The sequence below is a fragment of the Oncorhynchus mykiss genome, chromosome 22 (genome assembly GCF_057628025.1).
Source record: "Oncorhynchus mykiss isolate SJ-2025 chromosome 22, ASM5762802v1, whole genome shotgun sequence".
In the NCBI taxonomy this organism is placed as follows: Eukaryota; Metazoa; Chordata; class Actinopteri; order Salmoniformes; family Salmonidae; genus Oncorhynchus; species Oncorhynchus mykiss.
Genome location: NC_143043.1, coordinates 28,364,296 through 28,374,738, shown reverse-complemented (window position 1 = coordinate 28,374,738; position 10,443 = coordinate 28,364,296).

Genomic DNA, 10,443 nt, shown 5'->3' with positions numbered 1-10,443 from the left:
GTGTGAAAGGGTGGCTGTCCCATCCTGTCTTCTACAGGCAAGCGTCAGCTCTGCCAGCCATGTCCAGCCTGTCACTACTGATGATTAACGACTAATGACGTATGAGTAAGTCAAGAAAATGAATAGAACTGAATAGTCTCATGTTGTGTTTCTCAACTGCTGTCCAAAGCATTGCACTTTTTTGTCCTAGCCTAGCACTAACACATCCGATTAAAATATTTGCATTCCTGTTGGAGTCAACCACTTCAACAATGTTCTAGTGTGCTTTAATTAATGTCAGTAAGTAGAGTTGAACTGCTTGCAAGGATTCCCTTTCATTCTCTGAAATTGCGATGTGGGCATTCAGCCTGATGGAGCTCTACTGCACACACACACACTTTGAGCCACGGTGTGAAAGGTACACGTTAGTTAGGCTGTAATGGGACAGTGTGTTTGTCCCTGGGCTTAAATTCTCTTCCTGTTCCTTTAATGAAGCCTCAATAAGCCTCAGTCACCTCCCACTGTGTGTGTGTGTGTGTGTGTGTGTGTGTTTGTCTGTCTTCAGTCCCTACTCTAAATAGTGCAAACACCCATCTTTTCTCAATTCTCTGCCAGTAAAATATTCATATCTACAGAAATCTGAATCTCAGTCCACACTCATCATGACCACTTCCTGTTGGCTCACAGACACATCTCATCAGCACCTAGACTAAAGCAGAGAGAGAGAGCAGAAAGAGAGAGAGCAGAAAGAGAGAGAGTAGAGAGAGTGAGCAGGGAGAGAGCAGAGAGAGAGAGCAGAGAGAGAGAGAGCAGAGAGAGAGAGCAGAGAGAGAGAGCAGAGAGAGAGAGCAGAGAGAGAGAGCAGAGAGTGAGAGTAAAACCAGTCAACTGAAAGCATGCTGTACAGTGGGTGTGAGTAGAGTGATATGAAGGACATTACAGGAGCTTTCAGCACCTTATCATCACATTACAGAGCTGCCCGGTGCTGTGTTTCTCCCAGATGACTACAGACAGAAAGACAGACAGAGGATTAGAAGCATGTTTGACTAATGAAAACCAGAAAACTGTACTCTAGACTGAGTGAGAAACAGTCTTGCTTTAATCACAGTCACACACACTGTGTGAAGAGAATGTCAATGGGTTCCTAACCTAACCAAATGTAAAGTAATGTAATGAGTGGGACACAGACCCATACCCCCACCCCCATCACACACACACACACATACAAACACACACACCATCTAGCCAGCAGGCCAGAGAAAGTTTATGATGCATATTATGGTGTCATTGTCCAGTACCACTGATGAGTATTACCCCAGGAATGCTATTTAGAGGCTCGACGAAAACATGCTTAGAGTCCAACCAGAAATATCCTATTGAAATAACTCAGTAATAACTATTGGAGTGAAAGGATCCCAGGCAAAATGGCAAGTCTACAGAATATACAGTGTGTGTGAATGTGTGAAAGTGCTTGTGCTTTGCTTGGTAATGTGTTGTTAATTGTTACTTATACAGAGCAATCTCTGCCCAGTCCATCTGTCAGTGTCTCTCTCTACTGCTCTCGCTCCAATGACTTACTGTGTGTGTGTGTGCACGTGTGTGTGTGTCATAGAGCAGATACACAGTCAAGGGGAATCCTAGCTATGCAATGGCACTGAGACACAGTATTCAATTAGCTCTCTGTGTTTGGCCTTCAAACATCATCCACCCCCTGTATCCATCTATGACATCTGGTCTACTGTTTGCAGATGAACAGGAGAGTAGAGGGGAAAGGAGGAGAGTGGAGAGAGGAGAGGAGACGGGAGTTGGGAGAAGAGGAGAGGAGAGGGGGAGAGTAGAGGGGAAAGGAGGAGAGAAGAGGAGAGGAGAGGAGAGGAGAGGAGAGGAGAGGAGGAGGAGAGGAGAGGAGAGAGGGGAGAGGAGAGAAGAGGGTGGAGAGGAGAGGGGAGGAGAGGAGAGGGGGGCGAGGAGAGAAGAGGGGGGAGTGGAGGAGAGGGGAAAAGGACAGGGGGAGAGGAGAAGGGGAGAGGAGAGGCGAGGGGGAGAGGAGAGGTGAGGAGGGAGAGGAGAGGAGAGGAGGGGAGAGAAGAGAAGAGAAAAGGAGAGGAGAGGAGGGGAGAGAAGAGAAAGGAGAGGAGAGGAGAAGGGGAGGAGGAGGAGAGGGGAGAGAAGAGGAGAGGTGGAGTGGAGAGGGGGATAGGTGGGGAGAGGAGAGGAGAGAAGAGGAGAGGAGAGATGAGAGGGGGATAAGAGAGGAGACCCTCCAAACCAATCATACTTTCAGACTACTCTTTTATTACAGTTATTACAGTGGGAGTTGAAAGGCTGAACCTGTCACCATGGTAATGATGGGTCAACCATCTCTCCTTTACAGTTCCACAGCCGTCTGATTGGTTGGCAAAGCCTAACTTTGCGAAACTCCCACTTTGCCACATTCTTCCTTCCTTTCCCGTTCTCTGTGTGGCAACGCTGGAATTCCGTGGGCAAGCAGAGGAGTCAACATCCCAACACTATTGTCACACCATCCCAGGGGGACAGAAGCACCCAGGGGAGCTAGGAATCCCCCCTTTCTGTGTGCGGTTCCTGTCTGTCCCCAATATGTCACAGCTCTGAACCTATAGCCCTGGACATCGTCCCCAAATGGAAACAGACATGCAAACAACTGGGCCATGTTGGTTTCTCGGCCCTCGGGCTAGTGAAAACATGGGTCTGACTTCAAAGAGAGGACTCCTTCAAAACAGTTCCCTACACAATGACAAGTCCACCACAGCCTCACACAGGGCTTAAAACAAAGGCATCCATGGGTCTGGAGAACTTTAACAGTGGTCACCAACCCTGGTCCTGGAGAGCCACATGGTATGCAGGCTTTTCCTCCAGCTCAGCACAAATACATCTGATTCAGCATCTCAGGGTCTTGATGAGAAATGTAGAAAAAAAAGTGTTTGTTACTACTTGAAACTCGTGTTCGCTGTTTGCGCTCGCCTGCCAAAAAGGTTTGTACACCATATTGCCCTCCAGAACCAGGAGTGGGACAAGTTGGTCGGGAAAACTGTGGATTCACAAAGTTCAACTGACCCTACCAATGAGGTTGTCCCATCCTGGGCTTGATGAGAACTCTCCGCCCTGTCCCTCCCCTGGTTCTCCCCTGTCCCTCCCCTGGTTCTCCCCTGTCCCTCCCCTGGCTCTCCCCTGGTTCTCCCCTGTCCCTCCCCTGGTCCTCCCCTGTCCCTCCCCTGGTTCTCCCCTGTCCCTTCCCTGGTTCTCCCCTGTCCCTCCCCTGGTTCTCCCCTGTCCCTACCCTGGCTCTCCCCTGGTTCTCCCCTGGTTCTCCCCTGTCCCTCCCCTGGTTCTCCCCTGGTTCTCCCCTGTCCCTCCCCTGGCTCTCCCCTGGTTCTCCCCTGGTTCTCCCCTGTCCCTCCCCTGGTTCTCCCCTGTCCCTCCCCTGGCTCTTAGGGGTACGTCGTCACACTTCACATCCCACACCTGCTACACCCAGGGCGGGTAGGAACCACTACCCTATCCCCCAAGCCCCTACTCTGCGACTGCAAGTAAATCAGTCTGTGTAGACATTTAAGAGTCCCCAGTGCCATGTTAAAAGTGCCACTCTCACCACCAGCATGGCCCAATGTTTGTTTGAATGTTTTTGTAAAAACAAGCCCGTCACTCACTCACTGGGGGCTCCCATGACTTATACATTCCCCCCTCCCAGAACACACACACACACGGCTTGAGGTGCGGTAGGACATTAGGGTGATTCTTCACAAAACTAGAACAAACCATGATTTCTCGGACGTGTACAACATTTAATCCATAGAAGGGTCATTTGGAGGAAGGATTGTTGACATACAATGCCTTGCTAAAGTATTGTGTTACAAAGTGGGAATACAATTGATTTAACTGTCATTTTTTTTGTCAACAATCTACACAAAATAGTCTGTAATGTCAAAGTGTAACAAAAATTCAGCTCCTTGAGTCAATGCATGTTAGAAACACCATAGGCATTGATTACAGCAGTGAGTCTTCTTGGGAAAGTATTTAAGATCTTTGCACACCTGGATTGTGCAATATATGCCCAATTTTCATTTCAAAATTCTTCAAGCTCTGTCAAAATGTTGCTGAAAACTATATTTTGTCTCCCCACTGGAAGCCAGAGGTAGGGGGAGTGAGGGAATCTATCATATAGCGCACCTCTAACTTTATATAGTACTAATGCAATTAGTAAAATCAGTCACACTACCTCAAACTGGAAGCCCGAGGTAGGGAGAGCGGGGGAATCTATCATATAGATCGCCTCTAACTTTATATAGTACTAATCTAATTAGGAAAATCCGTCACGCTACGAAATGCTACCAAATAAACCACAATTCATTCATAATACTGTGAATATATAGTTTCACAGACATATTGTTGCATTTTTTTCTGGTTTGTGCAGAATCCTAAAGAATAATATAAACCAGTCTGCACACCACCACTGTGAATTGGTTAGGTCTTGACTCTTGGTTGACAGTGTTGGGGGATGGGTAATGTAGTCTTGACTCTTGGTTGACAGTGTTGAGGGATGGGTAATGTAGTCTTGACTCTTGGTTGACAGTGTTGAGGGATGGGTAATGTAGTCTTGACTCTTGGTTGACAGTGTTGAGGGATGGGTAATGTAGTCTTGACTCTTGGTTGACAGTGTTGAGGGATGGGTAATGTAGTCTTGACTCTTGGTTGACAGTGTTGAGGGATGGGTAATGTAGTCTTGACTCTTGGTTGACAGTGTTGAGGGATGGGTAATGTAGTCTTGACTCTTGGTTGACAGTGTTGAGGGATGGGTAATGTAGTCTTGACTCTTGGTTGACAGTGTTGAGGGATGGGTAATGTAGTCTTGACTCTTGGTTGACAGTGTTGAGGGATGGGTAATGTAGTCTTGACTCTTGGTTGACAGTGTTGGGGGATGGGTAATGTAGTCTTGACTCTTGGTTGACAGTGTTGAGGGATGGGTAATGTAGTCTTGACTCTTGGTTGACAGTGTTGAGGGATGGGTAATGTAGTCTTGACTCTTGGTTGACAGTGTTGGGGGATGGGTAATGCATTGATTCTCGAGTGCCAAATAAACACAAATTTGTTTCTATTTGTCTTTGTTACTTCTTTTTGATATTTATGAATCTTATTTTTGTATATCATTTTACTTCTATATAGTTTTAAATGTTATGATTATTTATTTGTGTTGTTCCAAATGTCTGAATAAAAATGACAGTTAGTGCAGAACGGTGCTTTTTGTTGTTGTTGGGTGAATCCATATGTGTTATTTCATAGTTTTGATACCTTCACTATTAATCTACAATGTAGAACATAGTAAAAATGAAGAAAAACCCTGGAATGAGTCGGTGTGTCCAAACTTTTGACTGGTACTGTAGGTCTGGAGTAATGTGATTGCATACTTCATCAATAGCCTAAAAGAGGGTGGTACAGTGTGCCCATGGGGATGGCAAACATATACAGTGACTTATGAAAGTATTCACCCCCCTTGGCATTTTTCCTATTTTGTTGCCTTACAACCTGGAATTATTATTATTATTATTTTTTTTTGGGGGGGGGGGGGGGTCAATTTGATTTACACAACATGCACACACTTTGGACATGCAAAATATTTTTTATTGTGAAACAAACAAGAAATAATAACTATAACTATTGACCCCCCCAAAGTGAATACTTTGTAGAGCAAACTTTTGCCGCAATGACAGCTGCAAGTCTCTTGGGGTATGTCTCTATAAGCTTGGCACATCTAGCCACTGGGATTTTTACCCATTCTTCAAACCAAAACTGCTCCAGCTCCTTCAAGTTGGATGGGTTCCGCTGGTGTAGAGGAATCTTTAAGTCATACCACAGATTCTCAATTGGATTGAGGTCTGGGCTTTGACTAGGCCATTGCAAGACATTTAAATGTTTCCCCTTAAACCACTCGAGTGTTGCTTTAGCAGTATGCTTAGGGTCATTGTCCTGCACACACACACACACACACACACACACACACACACACACACACACACACACACACACACACACACACACACACACACACACAGCTGGCCCGTACACAAAGACCAGGCTTCACACCGCAGTGTCGCAGTAAAGTCCCCCCTCATACATACAAACTCATACACACACACTATGCATGCCACTTGACAAGACCCGACCCATAATCCCCCAGAATGTAACATTTCTGCCTCTCGCTGGGGGGGGGGGGTTACAAGGTCTAGGCCTAGAGGTTAGGGGGCTTGGTAGGGTGACCCCCAGTCCATGGGCGGACATAAAAAAGCAGTTTATCCCACTGACAGGTTTTAAAGGACATTGAACATGAACAGAATAAAAGCAACTTTGTCAACGACTTGAGCGACATGCTTGTAAAGGAATGTATGTGTGTGTGCGTGTGTTGAAATTGGCGACCCCTATGACCAGCTCCAGTCAGAACACAAAACTACATGAGAAGGTAAACCATTTTGTGGTACCATGACTCTGACAATGTATGTATGTCTATGAGTAACCCAACATTACCCTCTCCCCCCATCTCACCTTTTTGTGGTGAGCAAAACATCATATAGATCAGGGATGGGTAACTTTGATGGGGAGTGGAGGCCACAATAAAACAGAACTCATCAGCAGAGGCTCACGCTTCCCACCCCAGAGCAAAACATTTTTAGCATCCCCCCTTGTGACAGCGAAGAGAAAAAAAGAAAATATTTTAAAGTTCATATCTTGCAATTCTGTGCAATTTGCCATGGGATGGAGGAAAATGTTGGCAGTTTTTAATATAATAACTGATGATCAATGGTCCTCACCCCAGTCGGTAATTCGACCATGCTACCTACAAAAGTTTAGATAGCTGGCCGCTAGACTAATTTACCAATCTAAAACAAATGGGGCTGACATGGGCTAACTTGAGTGACTGATTTTGAAATACCATCTTGTGTATTCTATTATTCTAACTCTCAACATACAGTATATATATATATATATATATATATATATATATATATATAAACACTACCGTTCAAAAGTTTGGGGTCACTTAGAAATGTCCTTGTTTTTGAAAGAAAAACTGTCCATTAAAATAACATCAAATGGATCAGAAATACAGTGTAGACATTGTTCATGTTGTAAATCACTATTGTAGCTGGAAATGGCAGATCTTTTGATGGAATATCTACATAGGCGTATAGAGGTCCATTATCAGCAACCATCACTCCTGTGTTCCAATGGCTCGTTGTGTTAGCTAATCCAAGTTTATCATTTTAAAAGGCTAATTGATCATTAGATAAACCTTTTGCAATTATGTTAGCACAGCTGAAAACTGTTGAACTGATTAAAGAAGCAATAAAACTGGCCTTCTTTAGACTAGTTAAGTATCTGGAGCATCAGCATTTGTGGGTTCGATTACAAGTTCAACATGTCCAGAAACAAAGAACTTTCTTCTGAAACTCGTCAGTCTATTCTTGTTCTGAGAAATGAAGGCTATTCCATGCGAGAAATTGCCAAGAAACTGAAGATCTCGTACAATGAAACAGACGCCTCACAAGTCCTCAACTGGCAGCTTCATTAAATAGTACCCGAAAACACCAGTCTCTATGTCAACAGTGAAGAGGCGACTCCGGGATGCTGGCCTTCTATTCATTTGATTATTGCTGACTGTTTTAAATGCAGGGTATTGAGATAGTATTTTTAGGCCATGTCGTCCATCCCTACCTTCAGGACCGCTGTACTGCTGCTTTTCTTTCTGTCCTGGAACAGAAGTATTGCCACGATACCAGCCGCCAGAGCATCGCCATCAGCTGACAGGTCTGGACCCACATGCTGTACTTGAAGTCTTTGGTCAGTAGACATGATTCATACATGCACATGTTCTTGGACTGAGATCTTGTGTTTCCATCCTGTCTTGTTGCTTTTTGCCTGACATAGATGAAGCTCACCGGACAGTAGCAGCAGCCAGCAGTACATGTTGTGGCATCTTTTGCACGCCTCTAAATCTCATACACCCCCAGGTTTTAGTCAAATATGGCTTTGTTGCTGTTTGGTTTTTCATGTACCAATCCCTTGAATTCTGCAGCCTTATCTTATCAATCCTCTTCAACTGCTCTCCTCTCCCCTCCTCAGCTCCTTTAAATCTGTTTTGGTTCTGTCCAACACACGCACACACAGACCTCATGTTTGTGCTGTTCAGGTGATTCACAGCTTTCATAGCCTCATGCCAGTTCTTGTGTTTTGACGCTATGTGAGAATCGATTTCACCTCTCTCAATTAACTATCTTGTCTTTGTCTGGCGAACGACCACACATAATTATGTCATGGTAGTGAAATGTTTGAATAAGTACATTTATTTTCCTGTGTCAGAGTGAGGAGACTTTTACAGGGCTTTTTATGTGTTTCATATTTCTCCCAGCTTTCTGTCACTTGTTACTCTTGGCCTGGATGGATGTAAGGTCAGGACTACTGTAGACAGGGACAGCTTCATCACAAGAGATATCAGTTAGGATCCTGCACAATTCACTGTGCTTAGCTAAGACACATCAGACAGACAGACAAAACACCATTATTAAATAGGCTCAGGGTTAGAGACAATGTTGGGTTGAGATTAGGGAAGGTTAAGGTATGGTAAGGAGGGGTATATGAGCAATGGAGAAGATGATGGATGGGAGGGTAGAGTATGGGTTAGAGTAAGGGATGCCCAGACTGTTAGATGAAGAATAGGGTGATGATTCTAAGAAGAAGTAAGACAGGACATGACCAGACCATGACCACAGGATATGACCTAGCACGCATCACTGCAGCTGGTACCTGGGAGGTCAGGGGTTAACTGAGATGCCAGGCTGGGCTACGTATGGAGTCCCATCTCTACGTATAGGGAGAATTTGATTTACATACAGTACGTACACACACACGCGCACACACGTACACACACACACGTACACACTCAGAGTAACTAGACGAAAGGAGAAGATCGTGGGCCATAAATATGGCTGCTGTTAGCTGAATGGGATTGTGGGTAGAGGATTCTGCAGTGATGTGCAGCTATGTGAGGAATGCGCACGGTGCTCAGTGTTGACCTGAGACAAACAGAGAGCATGCTGGGATCCCTCTATGAAAGATGGGGAAGTCCAATAGTTGCACTTCAACACTCTTTTTGTTTTCTTTCGTAATCTAGAAAGGCTGTGGCTTGATCCTATTTGTCAGGGGGCTGAGTGGCTACATTTATGGTGATGTTTTGAAATCGTAAAATGCAGAAATGTTACTGAAAACTACATTTTGCCAAGGATATAATAAATACATGTGGCACCTACCTGCCATCTCCAGCCCTTTCACCCCCCCCCCCCCCCCCCCCCCCAAAAAAAAAACAAATGTGTGTGGTAGCTGGGAATGCATCCATCTTACCAACAACAAGTAATGAATGATGGAAATACATTCCGTCCTTGTGCTCATCAAAATATTTACACAAGAATCACTGGATTATCTGAAGCCTTCTGATTTATGGCTGTAAACACCAACCAAAGTCCCATCAACAAAACACAGTGTTTCAAGGAGCCTGTTATACTCATAACACAGAAAAGGAGCACTAAGTGGGAACTAAGAAGTGAACCACATGGCTGTCATTAAACACAACTACACATTAATTAGCTTCATTCACATCCCTACCCACTGGGCACACACTGGTTGTATCAACGTTGTTTCCACGTAATTTCAAATAAATGACATTGAACCAATTTCAATGATATAACGTTGAACCAACGTGGAATAGTAGTTGAATTGACGTCTGTGTCTAGCAGGTATTCATTTACATCTATGCCTTTCATATCCCCTCCCTCCAACCCCCTCAGTAAATGTCTTATATCAACCTGAGCTAGACTTACACACAGGTACTACTTAATGTGTCTGGCTAGTGGTTGAGGACATATTGAAAGAATGGGTATAATGACTGTAAATATTGGCTGTGTCCCCAACCCATGTCTGACTCAAGACAGACAGAAAACAGTGGTGTATAGCATACAGTAATTTGCCAAGCCACTCTTCTACCCCAGTAGCATTCAACCCTACTCAAACTGTCACCATCGCTAGATATCACAATAAGGCAGGCAACATGGCAGGCAAGCACGCCACAAACAATCCACCTGATTGACATGTGGAGCCAGACTTCCCTTAAACAGAGTTGTGCTTAATTATGCATGCAACAATAGTCAATCCAACTTCACCTTTCTGACAGTGATTCATTTAAATTCATGGAAGGGTATTACACCCAAATAACTTCATTATTTACAGTAAAACTATGTTCCCCCTGATGGAAAAACCACATCACATGATTTTTCATGTGGCACCATGTGGTTTTGGAACACTTCACATGGGATGATATTTCACATGAGGACTAAAATGTTCAGATGACGTCATTCAAACGAGAAGTCGCTAGGTTGTCACGAAATAGCCGCAGTGGTTTCC